This window comes from Callospermophilus lateralis, unplaced genomic scaffold (genome assembly GCF_048772815.1).
Source record: "Callospermophilus lateralis isolate mCalLat2 unplaced genomic scaffold, mCalLat2.hap1 Scaffold_66, whole genome shotgun sequence".
NCBI classification, from domain to species: Eukaryota; Metazoa; Chordata; class Mammalia; order Rodentia; family Sciuridae; genus Callospermophilus; species Callospermophilus lateralis.
Window position 1 is genome coordinate 1765565 of NW_027514882.1, and position 13691 is coordinate 1779255.

The 13691-nt window shown below is 32.6% G+C and overlaps 1 pseudogene; it reads left to right on the forward strand.

The window, feature by feature from the left end:
* Window positions 1–705: 705 nt before the first annotated feature.
* The window catches only part of LOC143640835 (ephrin type-A receptor 6-like), a 160441-nt pseudogene continuing 147455 nt past the window's right edge, over window positions 706–13691 (forward strand).

Sequence of the window (13691 nt, forward strand, 5' to 3'; positions counted from 1 at the left end):
TCCTTTCGCTTTCCAAGGATTCCAAGCTAAAAGCCTGCCACAAAGCTTAGTAGATCGCCCTAGTGGACAAGTTTGGGCGGCTACTGGTGTCGCCAAGCACTGCCCGGGACCGGTAGCACTAAGCCACTACACGCATCCCCTCCAGCGGCGATAATGTGGAGAAGTAAGGGGAAGGCAATATCGCGAACCAAGTAGTCATAAAACAATCTGCGCTGCTGTCGCGGAAAGGGTGGTTAAGTGCTTGGGGGACTAAGCATGCAGCCTCTGGGATGCTCAGAAAACTGCTGCCACTCGGGCACAGTGCAGATGCGTGCCGAGGTGGAAGCGTCTGTGCTGGGAAACTTTGTCGACGCCACTGAAGCAAGGGGCTGAGGGCTCAGTCCGCATCTCGCCCGGACCACTCGCAGCTGCTTGGGGCCACCTCCCTCACACCGGCTGGAGGAAAGTTCTCGCTGCCCCCGCACCTCTTCACAGCTGCGGAGCCTCCCTTACTTTGGTCTCTGCAAGTGCCCACATCAGTCCCGAGAGGCGCTCTGGCCACCCGAACTGCCCCTAGCACCTGGTGGTCCCTCCCTTCATCCCCGCGGTGAGGCGCCCTCCCCCGCCCCTCGCTCCCCTCCCCCAAACCACAGCCCTAGCTTGCTCCTGCGCGTGCTCTCCGGGGCCCAAGTGAATAGTCCTAGCGCGAGCAGGACATGGTGGTGGATGCAATTCCCCTCGCCTCCAGCCTCCAGGATCTCCCCAGCGCCGCAGGCAGTGTTCTCCTCCGAAGCAGCTGCACTCTCACCTGGGCAGCCTGGACCCTCGTGCCCTGCTCCCAGGGTCTCACGCGGGGGGCGCCCAGGGACCCCCCCTTGCGGGCCGGGTCGAGGTGGAGGAGGAGTAAGAGGAAGAAGACGTGGACCAGGACCCCCACCCTATCCTGAACACCTGGTTGAACTGCTACCACTTCTTTTTAAGGGAAAAAAAGAGAGCCAGGGAGAACCATGGGGGGCTGCGAAGTCCAGGAATTTCTTCTGCAATTTGGTTTCTTCTTGCCACTGCTGACAGCTTGGCCGGGCGACTGCAGTCACGTCTCCAACAACCAAGGTAAGGGATGGGGTGGAGGAGCAAGAGGGGACGGGAGGAGGAAGGTGCTTTGAGGACTAAGGCAGGTGGCCTTCTGCAGGTAACTTCGTCCTGGGGTCAGTTGCTCTGGGTTTGCCACACGAGGGGGGTCAAGGATTTTCCTTAACCTGAGCGTCCTTTCTATGCCGCCTAGGGCTGGTGGCCCCAGGAGCTGTGAGCCCTTCTGCTTCCAGATTTCTTTAAACAGATGCGTGAGCATCAGCAGCACGTGCGTCCCTTTGCTGGCGTCTGTGGGACTGCTCCTGGCTGTGTAGTCTCCACCGGAGGTCAGGCTCCTCGGCACAGACTTAATGGGGACTTCTGACTCTTTGTTGTCCCTCAAAACAGGGTAATGTGTGGATTCTCCTACATGCCTACTTGAAAGGCAGCTTGCTTGCTCCCGCTGTACCTAGTGATTAATTATCAGCCTTTTACCCCCACCCCCACCCCCTCCCCAGTCACTCAGTGTTGCCCTCACCTAGCCTTAGCCCCAGAACCCTGTTCAAATTTCTTCCCATCTGTGGTGGGGTTTCTATTTTTTTTTTTTTTTTTTTTTTTGTGAGCAGGGAGTAGATAAGCGTGAAGTGTGAATTTCCAAGTTTTGAATATCCTATTCATAACGTCAAGTTTCTGTCAGATATTTCGTAGGAATTTCTTTTGGTGGGTACAGTGACAAAGTAAAGGTGAATAGTATGTGCAACATGGTGTAAATGAGCATTTTCTTTCCTTCTATTTAAACAATCTTTATAAAATACATTTCCTTGGATTTCTGAATATTTAAAGGTCTATAATAATATCATATGCATATTGTAAATTCCTTTAGACTAGGTATCCAACAACCATGAAAGTTTTCCATCATGTACCTGGCTGGATGCTCTCACTGGCACTGTGATGACCACCAATATGTCACCTCTCCTAAAGACTTCAACTGTAAAACAACTGTGGACAATTGTAACTGCAATTTAACAGATGAGACATATGTGTGTGTACGTGTGTGTAAGGGTCTGGAAATAACTTGCAGATATAAAAATGGAGGTCAGATGAATCGAGAGTATGTACTTTTGTGTAAAGGGAAGAAGATTAAGACAGAAGGCAAGTAAAACAACGAAGCCTTACTTTTGTCATAAACATATATGAACAATATACTTTATTTAGAAATAAAATAATCACTTGGAATCAATACTCATTTCTCAGTTACATAGTTAGTGCTTTGCCATGTTTTCCTAATTATTAGTTTTTATCTGACAGAATATAATCACAAATTCATATGTGAACTTGGAAACCCTAATAACTTTCATGACTTTGAAGATATGTCACATAATAAGTGACATCATAGTGCCATACTCTCCTATGATGGAGTATAATTTCACACCACATCACTCATTTGTTTTCAAGGACTATTGGTATTAAATACCAAAGGAGCATTTATTTTACCTCTGTGAAATTAGAAGATTGTTAAAACTAACATATAATTATTTACTTGACCATTTTTATTAGGAGAGAGAACAGTTTTTTAATTAATTTTTATTTTAATTAATTATACATGATAGTAGTATGCACTTATATATTTTGATATATCATATATAGATGGTATATAATTTCTCATTTTTCTGAGTATACATACTGTAGAATCATATTGGACATACAGTCACATATATGCATAAAGTAATAATGTCTGTTTCATTCTACTATCTTTCTTATCTCCACATCCCCTGCCTTCCCCTCTTTTCACTTCTTTTTACCTAACCTTAGGTAATGCTATTCTTTCTTTTTCTTTTTTTTTTGCCTTTATATATGTACTTTTTGTTGTTGTTGTTGTTTGCATTACAATGAATAATAATAACTGGAAAGTAAAACATTATAGTTTACGTTAGTATCTCTGGAGGCTAAAGAGATGTACGCTTTGAGAATTAAGTTTACCACAAGTAAAGAATTTCCCTAAATAAGTAAGAATTTCCCTAAATAGTTTTTAAAAATTTTTTTTTATTTAGTACCTATGATACATCAGCAACCACCCTAGTCCCTGGGTTTACTAACATAAATAAAACACGTGTTATGAATTGTCACACCCATTTTACAAAAATGTATCATGTTAAAGTATGACCTTTAAGATAGTTACATTAAATGTAAAAGCCTAGTAATGGTAACCTTTTGCAATAGTTTTAATTTGCTTAGCTACTTTAATGACTTCTCCATACCATTTAACAATGTTTCACCTAAAATAAATACCAAACATGTAATTCATTTTTTAGCTGAACTTAATATTGGAAAATTAGTATTCCCCAGTGTTTTTTATCAGATAAATAGGATCATTAAAGAGTGTCTAAAAAGCTCTTAATTTGAATTTGTATTCATATATTAAAAGTATGGGTTATGCATAAGAATATACATGGGTAAAATAGTATCTACTGGTTAAGTTAGGGAAAATTTAGGATAATTCTTCAAAAAATTATATAGAGAAGTTATGATTCAGATTTTTTCATCATCACAAATGGTTGTTTATGCTCTGTAGAGCCTAAACTTATAGTGGTTAGAAATTTGCCTGATAATAATTTTAAATAATGTTTAGATATTGAAAGAACCACAAATAACACAAATTGTTCATAGATACCAACCTTGTAAATGTTAAACTTGTGAAATTTTTAGGCATATTTTCTTAATTTGTAGTGTCATTAGATAAATCAAAGCATCAGCCTTTGTACATCAAAACCTAGAACAATACATAATTATTGTAAATATGCAGTATGGAAAGACTAATATAAAATATGTTTATATCCTTATACAAATAAAAATATCAATAATATAATTAATATTTGTTTATTTTGAGAAGATGCTGTTCATATCCCTAGTAATTTTTATTAACACTTTTGAAACTTGTTATTTTATGGAGGGTAAAATTCTACTTTTATATCTTTCCTTCTTGATAAAGGACTTTCACAAAGTAAAAATTTTAACTGTGTATTTTTTCTAGCAAATTATAGAAAAATCCTACATGACAGGAAAGAATGAATTCATTCCCATTCCTGGTTTTCCATACATAGGCAGGGTCAAATAATGACAAGGCCTAACAAATGTAAACTACTACATTATTTACTTGATAAGTAAATAAATTAGTGACTTGGCTCTAGGAAGGACTGATCTTGTCTTTTAACTAACTGTAAATTTTTCTACTATTAAGATAAAATAAAGCAGTTTGACTGTATTACCCAGACCTCCTTGATTCAATGAGAAAGTAGATTACTTCATCTGAATAAATGAAAACATGCTTTCTATTCAAATCCCTCTTATTCCATTGATTTCTTCTATATTTAAAGCCACAACATTAATTCAGTGTTTTAAAATTTTATCTAAAAATCTGACTTTATCTTCTCTAGATGATAACCATTTGTTTCTATACTGGTGAATATCAAATAAAGTCTTGCTTCATGTATAAGTTAACCATCTATATCAATTACAATGGTTAATAGCCACTAGGGGTCCATTTATTCAAAGATTATTTCACTTTGCAAAGAGTATTTTATTGCCTAAATGAGTTGATATGCCTCTCAGGGTGTGGCTAGTGTTTATACAAATAGTCAGTTACATACACAAATAATTCATTAAGTCAAAGTAGGATTGAGTACATGAATCCAGTACTTATTTTATTACTGCTATTGTTTGAATTTATTTCCCCCCCCAGATGATTCAGTGACAAACAAAATAACTACAATGGTAATGTGACCAATAAGTTTTATTGAATTTATTGACTTAGATGAATTGTAACTGCAAAAGCAACTAAATTATGTGTAAATAAAAGTTAACATATCTAAGCAAAAAAAATTTGCTTAACAAAGTTCATGGATTAAAATTAGTTGACTAACTATAAACAGTGTTGAAAACTGTAAGACTGAATATTCTTATATTTTTATAAATGTAGAATTAAGGAAAAATTTTAAGAATATTTGAAATTTAAGTACTAAAAATATTTTTAAACTCTTGAATATTTAAAATTCTTTATTGATATATAAATATCAGTGCAACCAAGAATGTAATTTTATTATACATTTAAAGTTAAAATGTCATTTTATGGTCATTATGATTAGTATCCTAAAAGATTAAACATCATTTTTATGCAGATTCAGCAATGACCATCTAAATGTTGGTTGGTCTGGGTTTGAAATGAGATTATATCTAAAATAGTTTGCTTGCACAAAAAATTATACAGTGTTCATTAAAGATCTGTGTTTCAAACCAGAAATATCTTAAAAGAATATAATAGAAACTACACATACATCAAGCACTTTTAAATTTTTAAGGAAGAGAAAATGTTTTTAATTGTACAAGAGAAGTAAATGGTTAACTTTTTTTTTTACTTTTGGGTTACTGTCATTACAAAATAAATATTAGAAAAATAATGGAGGAGAAAGTATTTTGTTTTCACTAATCACTGCTAGTATAAACTTTTTTAAATATAAAAGACATTACAGTTTTTTATATACCAAGCTATTTCTCTGTCACACAATCTCAATATCACTTCCTTTTCTCCATCCTCTTCCTGCCTTATATACACATATGATTCTCCTAACACTGTTTCAGTTGTTACCATGAAAGATTAGATTCTGCTTCACACAACAGAGCTAGAAGTCTTTTTATTGTACCCTGACTCAACACTTCTTGGTAGTATAAACAAGGTGGAGATAATATATATATATAATCAAAATAGGTTGACTTTATTCAATGTACATTGTCAACCATGTTATCAAACCATACTCCTATAGGTGTTAAATTGCTTATGCACCTTGTGTTCTTTTAAACTCATGATATTTATATACCTCATCACTTAAAAATTGAAAACATTAATTTTTATTTTATTGAATATTGTTCCCTAGAATCTAAAATTTAGATCATGGAGAAAAGGTATGGGACAGGCAGGTGTGTTTTATATCCTCATGAAGCTTGTTAAGTAAATAAAACAATAAAGATTGTAGAAATTCTATGGCAGAATCAACAAAAGTGCTGAGATAGAAAATAACAGGAAAGACATACTGTGTAAAACAGGACAGTTAGGTCTGCATGTACGTGGGGGGTGACATTTAAGCCTCATTCTCAGGGAAGAGAAAGAATTAATTAAACAGAGCAGGAAAAAGTGCATTAAAAGTGGATGGCATGCCACAGCAATGGTCTTGAAGTGAAAGAAGCTTAATGTATTTGAAAAATCAAGTCCAGTGTAACTGGAATTTACTGGGCAAGCAAGAAGTGAGATTTGAAAGATGGTCAATAACCCAGATTCCATAGAGTAGAAAAGGAGCGCTGGTTAAGGAGTAAACCTTTTTACATTATACCAAGTGAAAGGAGAAGTGATTGGGAGATTTTTAACCAAATGAGTAAAATGAGCCATTTTACTAATATTAAGAGTATTGTAGCAAGTAAGCAAAGACATGACTGAAAGCTGGCAAGAGCAGAATTAGGAGCCCATCAGAGTTGTTCAAAGAGTTGTTAATGGTGGCCTGTCCTAGTGCTGTGGTAGTAAAACTGAAGAGCAGGTAGGTAAGCCTGAGATATATCTTGGAGCTAGAATGTCTGAGATGATCTTGTCCCTAGAGAGAAATAAATCTGGATATTCAGCATTCTTACCATTTTCTTTTCAAGGAGCTCAAATAAATGCTCCATTGCCTGCCTTTAAAATGAAGTTTACTGTATAATTATTGATATTTGACTAGATAAGAGGAATGGGGTAGAACAAAACTACATAGCAAGGATGTAATGTCCATTTCCTACTTTATTCAGCCCAAGCTGATTGTCATTTAAAACATAGCCTTAATGGTACAAATTTGCTATGTCCAACCATTATGCATAATGTACATTCATCTTGGATCAACAAGTACAATTTGTTGATGCTTTTCGGACTTCGCAGCTTCCCATAAACAGTTATTTTTGTCAGAGTGGATGTTGGTATAATTAGGGACATTTTCACAAGGCAATGTAATGATCCATCTAGTTTTTTCTAATAAGAATGATAGTTGAAGGTTTATAAATGTACCAGTTTTATTCATCTCTGTTTTGATCAAATTGCTGTTATTGTAAACAAAAATTCAAATATCAGATATAAAACATATGTGTTTTCAGATATTTTCCATTTATCTTCTCTCTGCATTTTTTTAAATGAAAAGAAACAAATAGATGTTCAGAAAGCTTGTGAAACCTAAAGAATGAAATTGAAGGATACACAATATTTCTGGTTGTAGGAATGAGGGGAAAAGCTTTTAGACTTCAAACTAAACAATAGAAATTTCATGCAATTAAAATTTTTCCTGAGAAGTTATTCACTCATTACTTTAAGTTGACTTTTATAATATCATATGAATATAACTATTAAATATATAGAAGCATAAAATTCCTCACTGAATACTCATATATAGTTAGTATATATTACAAAATTCATTATTTGGGGATACTTCATTTAAATATTTCTTAATATTTTAAAAGATTTATTAAAATTTAGTAAACTTCACATTTTATTTTAATGTTTCAGATGATCTGGAAAAATTTAATAATCTCTTTCAATCATATGGCTATTTATGGAATATACAATTTCAGTTTTCACTTACAAATATGTTAAAAGTAAGTAAAAATATTCATTTTTAAAAACATTGATTGAAGTTCTGCTATATGGCGGCTAGTGTACTTTGTAGAGGCTCAAGGAGAACTTTCTCTCTTAGAACATAAGATCCAGTGAAGCATTTCCAGTATGTTTTTTTTGTCCCCCTGAAAATCAAATTTTTAATTAGGTAGAAAATCTTTAAAAACATATTTGCTATGTGATAATACAGACTGATATGGACTAATAACTGAGCCTCATGGTGTAGAATGTTTGTGTACCATTTATTTGAAAGAATCTATAATTTTATTGCATTTTTCTCAAAGTTAAACAAAATAAATATTAACGTTGGGGTTGTGGCTCAGGGGCAGAGCACTTTCCTTGCACATTTGAGGCACTGAGTTTATCCTCAGCACCACATAAAAATAAATGAGCAAAATAAATATATTGTGTCCATAGTAACTATAAAATTTAAAAAGAAAGAAAATAAATATTAGGCAACATGCTAGTTACTGAAGGCTACAATGATGATTATCTCACAGTCTTCACTAGTGTCTTAGTCTGTTCTGTTATTGTTATGAATCTTTAATCAATACTTATTTTTTTTGTAAGGTGAAGAGTTTTACAGTAAATGAGATTGGAAGAAAAGGGAGCAAAAAATATGGGGTATTTGCTTTATTTTAAAATTGCTTTATAAGAATCTTGTTAACTGTATGTATGGATAGGTAGATTTTTATTTAATCATATGACTAGAAAATATACAAGTATGCATTTTACAAATATATGTTCCAAAAATAAATATTTCATGCAGTAATGACTTTTCATAGGCTGACAAGTAAAATGAAATTTTGTTGAAGGAAAATTAGACTGACCTATTCTGGTGTGTTTATTTAAAGGGGGTTAATTATTAAAAACTTGAATTCATGTTGAAGATAAAAGTTTCCAATTTCAGATACCAGTGAGCATATGTTGTAACTGAACTTTGGAGCAAGAATTGGGATGAAAGTATGTGTCGTCAACCCATATCCTCAAAGATATATTCATCTGCATTCCCAGGTACTGCAGAGGCCTCTGGCTATTGGCCTGTTTGGTGAACTGTACTTAATGGATATAATTGAAAATCTTTATTCTTATTCCTGTTTTATTTTAAAAATTTCATGTGTGGAAGTCATATTTTTTGATCATAGGAGAGATGAGATAATATGGCCTTAGAAAATGGATATTAGGAGTTAGAATTTTATTTTACTCTTGCAGTTTTGGTAATTTTGTGGATATCTGGATCTGAAAAAAGTAAGCATTAAATGTAAATACTTATAACTTATTTATTATGTTAATTTACTTATGATATAGCAGTGGGGTAATTATGTGTTCGTTAGGTGACTATACTATACAGTGATAATTGTGTTTTGTGGTACATGAATACTGCAAAGTGACACAAATTCTTAGTAAGTAGGGCATAGCATCTAGAATAAGGAAAATCATTTGCTTTTAATATTAAAAATACCCATGATTTTTTTAAAAATAGCATATAAAAATTTACCTACTTTGTTTATTATACTTTAAGCAAGAACATAAAGAGAAATATTTTGAACTAGGAAATAAAAAGGTACTGTGTTAATATGCATTCCAAGTAAGAATGATCTTAGAATAACTAAAATGATTGTGTCTACATTTGAGTTGAACTATGTCTTAATGGCACTTTAATTTTTACTTTTAAAGTGAGACTTTTTAAAATAGTGATATGATAATTTAATATTGGTAAAGGTAATTGAAATTAAATGTTTGGCAAATTTAACTATAGCATTCAATAATTACATTATTTTAAGAATTAATATCTCACATAATTGAAGTAGATTTTTAAATATAATGCAGTGGCTAAGTAGCAATAAACATACTAAAAATCAAAGAAAAATAAAGATAGAAAAAAGCTAAATCAGGACACTATTTTTAAAATGAGCCTGTTGGTTAAGAATTTTCCCTGGAGATGCATACTGAATAAAATAGTCTGCTCTAGGTCCTTTGATCTCTGCAAGTATAGAAGTGTATGTTGATAACAAACTTTATTAAAACACCATTTTATCCAATATTGAATTTTTTTTGCTTTCACTGTCTCTTTCTTGGGTTAAAGTATACTTAAATAATATTTGTCTTGGGGCTGATGCTGTGGCTCAGTGGTAGAGCGCTTGCCTGGCATGTGTGAGGCACTGGGTTCAATTCTCAAAACTGCATATAAATAAATAAAATAAAAGTCTATCAATAGCTAAAAAATATTTTTAAAAATATTGTGAATGCATGTGAAAACATTCAGTAGATTCTATAAAGTGTGATGACAAATAACTGAGCCAACTGTTATAGTCCATTGCACAGTATCATAAGAGAATTGTATTAATTTCTTAAATAAAATGAAAATCTTTGTATTAATCCACTTATTAGTCATTGGTATAATGCCTTAACAAAAACAAAGATTTAAGAATCTAGAATACTTTATTGAGAGAAATTCACTATTATGTTGACCCTTTTATATGCTTACTTTAATGAAGAAACAGTTGGTTAGAGCTTCTAATTTTTATCTAAAATCCAGAAAACCTTGGGAATTATATATGATGGTGTAGCATATTGCTTAACATGACTTGGCTTCAAAACAAGTAAAATCTAACATACTCAATTTTATGACTATTTTTATAATACTATATGAAACAGGTACATGTAGTATAATACTGTATGGTCTTATAGTTTTGTACTATAATGACTTTAATTTAAAACAGAGAAAATGTGGTTCACACAGTTTATTAAAATAACACTTTGTTAGTATTTTTTAGTAAAAATACTAACATATAATAACCTTTATAATCTTTATGAGTTTATTACAAGGAATCTACTTATGGATGCATTGCCTTTTAGATTTTTCAAGAATCCCATTAACTGGAAATATGGAATTAAATTTTAAGGATTTATTTTAAAATATTAGAATTCCAAAGTTTTAGTAGCATTATTAAGACTAAATTCTTTTTTATGAAATGCTACAAAGTCTTAAATCAAATAAAATTTTTAACATACTTCAGTTATAAGGTTCTCAAATACTTCTTCATTGCAGTATATAAACAACCTTTGAGTTTTTTATTTGTTCATTTTACCTTTTGTTGCTCGGCTATAAATACTTCAGCTTAATCTCTATAATTTCTATACTTTGTTAGAATTTCCAGACTGATTCAACAATAATTATATATTCATTCAATTTTAAAATAAAATGTGTTGGCACTACATTTCTCCACTGTGCTGGACACAAGGAGACTACAGCCCCTAAGTTCTCAGCTTTAAAGGTTGAGCTAATGCAGCTATTTATATTTCAGTGAATAGTTACAACTTTAGTTTATATATTAACATGTATGTATTTTTCTGCTCTGTGGATTTGAACTGATATTTAAACAGATGAAAAGTACTATTCTCAATGAGCTAGGAATTAGTACATGGAGACATTGAGAATAAATATCCACTTAATGTATTGGTCATGTCCATAAATTGGACATGGCTTTGTGTAATTACTGAAAATAAGATCTGCCCCCACTCCAAGGATAGTGTTATAAAATTTAAGAGAAATGCCGGAACTCAAAATACTAACAAAATAGCAAAGATAAAATGAAGTAAAGTAATATAAATTTCAGAAACAAGTAAGAATCTTACATTAAACATAGGAAATGAGAATGAGTCTTATGTTTATGAGGATTTATTGTTGTGGATATCTGAAAATAATAAGAGAATTAAGATGACTAACTCCTCTGGAGACCTCAGTCTTAAATAACCTTGAAATAATTTTTCTGTATTTAAAGCTTAATACTTATTCTGCATTTAAAGATGAAAGATAAATATACAAAAAATTAATGTCTTTGAACATAGAACATTTAATTGTGAGGTATTTTTTGTTGATTATTGCTTTATCTTACTCTTTAAAAATATATTTGATGGGGCCACCTTTAAAAGTAGAAAATCACAAAATTAAATTTTAATATATTGTATGTGGTCCAGTCTATTGATTATTTTATATTTAGATGAACAATATCTATGAGCTTTACATTAAATACGATTTGAAATGTTCCTGCAAATTGTTACTTGCTATCCCCTATCATATTATATTTTTATTTTATCCTAATTTTATATTTCTTAACTGTATGAAATTTTGTTTTTACCAGTGTTTCAGAACTTTTAAATTACTGGCTTTATTTAATATTTGTCTTTATAAATTATTTAAATTACTCTTTGATAGGTTGGCTATGTTATATTTCAGAAATGTGCCTTTAATAGCACATGGAAGTAGAAATTGCTGCCAAAACTTGGTATTTTTAAACAGAAAAACTAATAGCAGATTACCCATGATTAGCTGTTGACATTTAGATTTGTACATTTAGAATGTCAAAAAGTACTGAGAACTATCAATCTTGTTTCAAAATTATAATATTATTCCTCTTTTCAAATCCAACCTTTTATGGCCTTTCCCATTTCTCCTAAAAACAAGGATAAGTTTTTCTGAAACAACTGAAATAATCATACATTTTTTGATAAACCTGATATAACTTAAATAGTTACCTGAAAAAAATTATAGATCTGCTGATACAACTAATGGATTACTGATCACTCTGCCTGAATGTGTTTGCAGGCAGGCTGATTGGGCTTATTCTGGTCCACCTGGGTATAAATATTAGGTTCATTCTTATTACAACACCTTAGTATAGGCATTATTTCTAAATTATGGAACTAAATAGTTGTATTATAAAATTGGATTGATATATTTTTCCTTTAATCATTACCTAATTCCTGGAATATGGTTATTTATTGCTCTGTCATAAAATTATTATTTCATTTCTCCAGTGTAGCATAAATCACAAATATTTAAAGTATTTTATCATAGTACATTATTTACTTAGCCTGTCAGAATCTGACTTATAATTAGATTTTACTGAATTGAAGATATTTTTAGAGTTTTTTAATTTTAAAATTTTTTTGTAGTTGAAGATGAACAGCATGCCTTTATTTATTTTTATGTGGTGCTAAGGATTGAACCCAGTGCCTCACATATGATAGGCAAGAACTCTGATACTGAGCTATAGCCCCAGCCCCTATTTTCAGAGTTTTGATACTTTAAATCCTTATTATTTTTATATATGCCCTATCCCATTCCCCAAAAGAACTGCCAGCTTAGTTAGAAGGTCTCTTGACGTGATACTGGAATCCAGGGGACCTAAATGGTACCTCTAAAACTAAGGAAAACAAACCCCCACTTTCCCCTTAAAACATTTTTCAGTCTTGTATTTATTGTCCTAGTCTGAGATTACCCTATTTTTACAGTTGCTCTCAGCTTCTGATCGAAAACATGAACGTGTTCGAGTCCAGTGCAAACGTAGAAAATATTTGATATGATTTGCTCTTTTTATATTTGTTAGTTCATAAATTTTAATGATTATTTTTCTTTTATTGTGTTAAATTATTTATATACTAGTTACAAATTTCACATTCATTCCAAACAGTCTTTCAATTATTTTATTATTGCTTGGATCTCAAGTTTCTTTACTCAGCGTTTTTTTCTCATGTGATACTTGCCCCCGAAGTCTCATGCACACATTGATCAATAGGTAACTGGCAGGCAAAACTCCCATTTACAATCACTGTAAAAGTAGTTTGTGTACTAATAATAAGCTCCTTGGCAAGAGGGCAGTTGCAGAATTACAACTAATGTAACTTGTACTTTTATTATTTATTAATTTATTTTGGTACAGGTGATTGAATCTAGGGTGGTCTCACCTCTGAGCTACAACACTATTTATTTATTTTTTTTTATTTTGAAACACAGTCACATTAAGTTTTTGAGGGCCTTGCTAAATTTCTGAACCTGGCGTCAAACTTGTGAATCCTCTTGCCTCAGCTTCCCAGGTTGCTGGAATTATAAGTGTGTGTCATTACACTGGCTTGGAAGTTATTCTTAAGTGGGGTTTCTTACCTTCCAATTTATGTCTAA